The following is a 7,244-nucleotide window of genomic DNA, read 5'->3' on the forward strand; positions in this document are numbered from 1 at the left end:
ATTGCAATTGCTGATTCACAGCTATTGCGATCGTAATTTTGCTTCATGAATCTGGCCCCATGTTCCTTGGTTGCTTGGCTGTCATGACATTTCTAACCAAGGGCCAGTCATGAATTTTGGGAAAGACCGGGAACCTTATCTAAACTGAAGCTATGATTCGCTTTGGTTATAAAATCTTAACCTGCTTAACATACGTTTAAAAAAGACAAACAAAGAAATTAAAAAACACAGTTAAAGAACAGTTATATTTACGAATTAAAACTGAAAAGTCATTGAAATTTGCAAGGTATGGGTAGCACTACAAAACATCTCGCACATCAAATGCCTCTACGGTGAAATTTTAACTCGCTGTGCAATTCTAATCCCCGTCTCCAGATGTTGGTTAAATATTTCATTTAGTTAAATATGTCAGAATGGCTCAAAATGCAGGATGGATGGAGGCTGACCTAAGATTCCTGGAGATCTAGAAGATTCATGCTAATCTTTAACTTGTCCAGTCAGCTGAGTAGTTTGGTGAGATAATGCAGAATTATTTTATTTATTCAAAGAGGCATTTCACCACTATTCTCTTGAATTTGAAATTGACATGTTGTTACTACCCTCACATCTGTGGAGTGACTATCGCAGCAACCTGATTTATTATATTTTTATAAAGCCCCATTTTCCACAAAATGTGGCCTCAAGTTGTCTTTAGGTAGTGCAGTTGATATACATAAAATTATTTAAATTAGTCTGCTTGCAGCTAGAGTCACTCTGCTTGCAGCTAAAGTCTAGGTAAAAAAAATTATTTTGTAAAAGGACCAGATCATTAGGATGCCAAAATATTCCTTGTCGTGACTGCCAGTTAGATTAAGAGGCTTTGTGATTCCCTCAGGGCTTCATTTCCATGTAGTCATAGTCTTTTCTCACACTTGATATTGATAATAAATAACATCTTACACTCTGGAAAATAATATGAATGAACCCAGAAATGTGTACTTGGATCAGGCATTTAGTGGTAGAGGCAAATGCCAAAAAATCATTCAAGTATACAAACAAGTGATGGATGGAGTGCTTGAATTAATGTCCACTGATAATTACTTGGGACCGCATCCCAGTTCGTTATTTTACACACCATTTCAATTGGACTCTGCTCCAATTGGAATAGTCCAGGCTAACTACTAGGCCTAGTCCTACCAGAACACAAGCTACCTAAGACCGGTTTTGTCCTGATTGGGGCTTTTCAGTTGGGTGTAGCTTGGTTCCAATGGCACTATGTGCATAGGACCCCACGTCTAAGCATACATGTCTCACTTAGGGCCGCATACTAACATATACAACAAGCATTTGCAATGCAACAGGTCTCATTTGCAGGATTTTGAGCTAGTGAGATTTTAAATTACAATGTCTTGTATTTATGTGTTGGTTTTTTAAACAAATAAAAGGAATTGTCATTTACAATACTAATAGCTTAAACTCTAAAAAAAAAATGCAGGACCTATTGCCTTGCAAATGCATGTTTCTTTAGTAATGGAATGTCGAGCCGTGGCACTGGGGCAGAACAGGATGCTTAATTTACAGTGGCAGAAAGTGTAGGGTGATTATTCCTCCCGTGGCCAAGAGGTATGTATTTCTAGACCAGCAAGACAAAGACATAAAAAAAAAAAACTACCGGCGTCGATAACATTCCAAGAAAACGACACATGTTTCAGTAGCTTTTTAGCACGTTCAGGAGGCGCTAGAAGGTGCGCATCTCCTTCTAAGAGCATCTCACCCTCGCAATAGGCAGGCACTCCCTTGCTCTTCATTCTTCTAATCCTTTGAACATCCATCTCAATTCTGCGTTAAACATGACTTGGGCTGGTTCGTTTTTTAGTGCCTTTGATATTCAGGGGGTTGTAAGGCGGGGTCAGGTCACACCACACACAGAACATGTAGCACTGAGGTTGAATCATTGCCACGCCTGTCAGAAGGCGCCCAAGACACTTCCGGCTAGATCCAGAGAGATATGTACATCGTTTAATAATTAGTTCACTAAAGCCATGAACAGATTAGCTCCGCTGAAAACTCAACCCTCAAAACAAATCGCCATTTGGAAAGGAAGAAAAACATTTTTTTGCAAATCACTGGAGAGAAATTGGAAGAAACAGTTATAATATTGAAGGCAAGCTAATATATAAGTCAGCTTCGAAAATATTTTGCAGATCAATATTCAAAGCATAGTCTGAATATTTCACTTCACAGGTCTCTGCCGCCTCCAATACTTCGCCTGAGCTCTCAAGTTTGCGCACTCTTTCCTGTCACTAAAGTTGATGGAAAACCACAGCTTCACTGGAAATGGGTCATAACATTTCATGTAGGAAATAAACTTGTTTGTAACTGCACTACTCCAGAAAAAAATTAGACAGATAAAAACAAACCTTCACTTCAGGTAACAACAACTAATGGGTTAAATAAATACAATCTGGACCCCATTAGATTCCCGCCCCCCCCTCATATTTTAAGATTAGCGTCAGCATTGATTATTACATGTTCAGCAGCATTTAGAGTAATTCAGTAAAAACTGCTATAATGCCTAGAGCTCGAAACAAGCGCTACAACTTCCTTTATTGAAGAGCCCAGCCCATACGGAGCAGTTTTAGACCAATTTCTCTCCTTTTCCCGCGCGCTTTAGCTTATAATGTTTACAGCTAAAGCGAGAATGTGGCGATTGTAACAAATGTAAGCAAATAGTAAAAAAAGTCGCCAATGCCTTTTTTTCTATTTGTTGACTTTTCTTACACTCACGCTTTAGCTGTAAACATCATAAGCTAAAGCGTGGGCGCCACGATTGCCTAAAAGTAAATACATTTTAAAAAAGGTATTCTTTTCCATTTCTTTGCTTTTGAAGTAATCTCGGCACCCGCATTTTAGCTGAAGCTGTTTAAAGCCAAAGAGCGGTGAATGCACAATTAAAAAAATTAATAAATCCATTTTAAACAAGGAGCTCAAAACAAACAATTAACAGTGCAGCGCTCATGACGAGCGTCGTGCTGAATATGTATGAAAAACTGCGCTGTGCTCGTGACGAGCTCCATGCTCATTATCTATTGAAGTAAGTATGTAAAAGAAAGTTCCCCTCAAACACACATAATAAAGGAAATGCGGACGAAAACAGTAGTTAGGCGCTGCTGCTTCCGGACTAAACGGAAGTCAGTATTAGATCAACAAAAAGCAAGATACAGGAGCTATGCCAACGTCCCACAAATGGCGTACAGGAGAAATTACCGGGCAATAGGCGGAGTTTCACATAACATACAGATTACTTGATGTCTCTGAGAGACAACGCATGTGCGCTGGCTAGGCGAGACCTAAAAAGTGATAGATGGAATCCTTGAATTAATCTGAGCCATTGGTAATTACACGGGCTGCACCCCAGTCCATCATTATTTTGCAAACCATGCCACCTCAGTTTGAACATGGTTATATGTAAATCAGTCTTGACACTGCTCCAATGTGATGAGTTCAGCCTGAGCTGCCAGGGCAGTCCCTCTCTGAACTGAAACACAAGCAACTCAAGACAAGTTTCACCCTGATATGGGCTCTTCTATCAGGTGTGGCTTGGTTCCAGTTGCATAGTGATCACCGGACTCACATCTGGGCATAACTATGGCGCTTAGTGCGTCGCAATAAAGTATACAAAAATATGATAGATGTAACACGTAAATTTAATCGCAGACACTGATTATTACTCAGAGCTACATTCCAGTTCATTGTTATTTTGCATAACATGTCACCTTTGTTTTGTCCCAAACATATGCAAATCTGTCTTTTCCCTGTTCCAAAAGGAAAACTCCAGCCCCAATGGCCAGGCCTGGTCCTCCATGAACCATAACACAAGACCCGTATGACCTTGATTGCGGCTCTTAAATTGGGTATGCTTGGTTCCAGCCAATAGGTCGTACCTTTTAGCTGCAGTGCTGTGCAGCGTGGCTAAAATGTAAAAATAAAAAACGTTGAGGTTGTTGCCCACATTGTTTTGTAAGCATGCACACCACGCATGACGTGGTTGTTTTTTTCTTTATACTTACTGATCCACGTTGGATTGGTAAATAAAAGGAAAATAAAAAACGTGCAACAACTTTGTATTTCTTCATTTTTTTGGGTGGGCAGGAGGAGCTGAAGCAACGCTTGTTGGGGTGGTGGAACAGCAAAACAACAAGAGAAGGGTGGGGCGAATGGTGAAGTAACAGAAGAGAGGCATAGAAATTACATGGGAGGGGTGATGCAAATACAATAGGCAGGTTGGGGAAAAGCAGCCAGGAGGGGACGTGTGAGGGGAAGTAATGGAGAGCACACAGACAAGCAGAAGAGGGAGGAAGGCGGGGAGAAGCAGTCAAACAATACAGTGCAGGGGGAGACCTACACAAGTGAGAAGGCTTGCAAAACACACTCAAAGAGATTGTAAAGAGGCAAGGCTCCATGGGAGGACGAAACACAAGATTGACAAGCTGGAACACAAATAAGAAGCAAGCAAACGAGTGACAAGGAAAGCCAACTAATGGTCCGAAATGGACGGGCTACGTTCTTGGCAAACCACAGTATGCCTAGCACCAGACAACGCATGTGTTGTCTAGAAGGCTCGATCTTAAAAACATGAGCGTGTCTTCCAATAGAATCTACTCACTGCAACCATTGCTCAAGAGATATATTGTGAATTGGGGAAAGCTTTTAAGTTTTCTAAGCTTCATATGTAAATGCTATGCATTCTCTGTAAGTAGGTCAGATATAACAATATAAGCAGTTACACTAACAGCCATTTAGATAGAACTTACAAATGTGTTTATTTCAACTCAGAGGAAACCTTTTTAGCAACCTTATAATAATGGAAGGTTGAGGAAAAAACAGTAATGTTCTATGCATTAGATATGTAGTTTGCATGTAGTATTTTGGTACTGGTTCATAACTCTGTATGCTACATTACAAAGATTATAACTTGTGACCTAAAGGGAACTCAAGGATCTCTGCAGCAAAACCAGCATCATAGCTATCTATATAAAATACAAATCTGGGACATGCCTGTTACACACTGCTTTGCAGAAGACAGTTTAATTTCCTGTTATTTAATCCTCAACCAAATCTGTGAGTACCGTTTGCTCTTGTGTAAATGATCACTACTTGTAATTTTGCTTACTTAAATTATGTGCATGTGAGAATAGAGCACTTTCATTTCATCTCAGTGCCCAGCTTGTCTAGCCTTTTGTCTCCTAGCACTGCAATGGTGTGGCATTAATTGGCCAGTGTCTTCAAGCCTCTGCCTTACCTGTAAGTGGAGAGACAGCTGCTGAGACTTCTGTACCTTTTTATTTTTTTTACACAGCTTTGCAATCTAATAGTGTCGTGTCTGTAGGCATGTCGAGAACCACCAAATATGGTACGCTGGTCTGCAGGACAAGCAGAAGTGCTGGTCCTGATAGCTTTGTAAATGATGCAGCTGGTTTTGAAGATGGTTCGGGCCAACAACGGAAGCCAATGGCATTCCATCGGGATGGAGGTGATGTTATTCATATTTCTTCAGACAGAGGATGAGATGTGCCTTTAGCATGTAGGATTCCCTAAAGGGGTGCCAGTGTAGTGTCTGGGAGGACATGGAGCAGGATGTCACCACCCTTCAGATTCTGAGAGTATAAGGGCCTAAACAACAGTTCTGAAGTTGCTGTTTGTAAGAAACAATTTCACTTTCTTTAGGAGAGAGAACTTATACCAGGCCATCTTTGTGTTTTTTGGCAGTGTGTTCCTTGAGGGTGAAGTGGGTGGCCAGAGTGAATCCCATTGACTTGGCATTTATGAAAGTTGATGTTTGAAGTTGTCGAGGTTCATGTCATTGAGCCATGTTCGTATTATTTCTTATTCTTGGCATGTATCATGAATTCAGTTTGAGATTTCCATTTGTTACTGTATTGTTAATGGTTGCTGCTATCTTTGTGTAGTTAGTGCATCGGGTTAAAGTGTGCTTTTCTTGATTTTTTTCATGATTTTATTTTTATATTGGAAGAGTTAAAAAGAGAAAATCATATACATATCCACAATTGCCTGAAGGTCCAAAACTGTAAGGTAATTTAATTTAGTTACATAGCAGCAAGCATCATATACAATTCACAACCTATAAATAAATTATAAACAATACATATTATATTGCACACATTCCCAATTTCCTCCTTTCACATTGGCTAAGTTATTTCTATCCCAGAACACCCCAAAGACTACAAAACGTAGCATAAGAACCTGAACTCAAAGCATATATCTTTTCCAGTTCCTTTACTATATTTAATTTAAATCGCCACTGCTGAAATGTCGGGATTATTTCCTGTAGGAAAGTAGGGTTTGCTTCCTATGGTCACCCCCACTTTTTGCTTTTGCTTTACTGGTTTTCGACTTAGATGTGGCTGTGGGCCTGCTAATCAGACCCACAGCCCAGACACACTCTCTCTAAATTCACACCATGTACTCTAGGTACATACACAATTGGGAATTGGTTCACCTTGTCAGCCCCTGTAGAAGTGTACCCTAGGTACTCAGGGCATAGGTGTAACCAAGGCCTACCAGGGGCTGCAGCATGTATTATGCCACCCCTGGCTGGCTACTCAAGCTGACACAACTGGCTGATCACTCAGCTGGGGCAAGGTTGTGTAATCACCCCTTGCTTAGGTATAGTATTCCTATATCTACCCTTATATATAGACACACAGTAACCTATAAGTCACTCCTATGGCAGGCCTTAACAATCCTGGAGGCAGAGTGCTTGGTTATGTGTGAGATGGTGCTCTAGCATGAGCTGAGCCTGTCTGCAGCTTTCGGAACCATGTCATTATAGCTGTTCTATGATATCGCCATACCATATACTCTTAAGTGCATTATAATCCTCGCGGTTGTATGCTAACTTTGGTTTGGCTTTATCTAAACATGTCGTGTATGGTGTCATACGCTTTGGAATACTACCCCCTTGACAATTCTGGCGACGGGGTAGCATTTCACCCTTCTAGAGGGAGAAGACATGTTGTTGCTGACTATCCTGGTTAAAGTTAACCAGAGCCCCAGCGTCACAAAATGGACGCTGCTGCCACAGACACAAGTCCGACCTCCTGCTGCTGGGAGTCCTTCCAGTCACGGAGGTTTGTACAATAGGTTTCCTGCCTGGAGGGGTGCGAGCACCACCCCAGACAGGACTTTCTGTATTGGGACAGGGAGGGCTGTATAGAATGAGACTACCTGGGGCACACTAGGTG

Source organism: Lissotriton helveticus, chromosome 2_1 (assembly GCF_964261635.1).
Source record: "Lissotriton helveticus chromosome 2_1, aLisHel1.1, whole genome shotgun sequence".
Taxonomy (NCBI): Eukaryota; Metazoa; Chordata; class Amphibia; order Caudata; family Salamandridae; genus Lissotriton; species Lissotriton helveticus.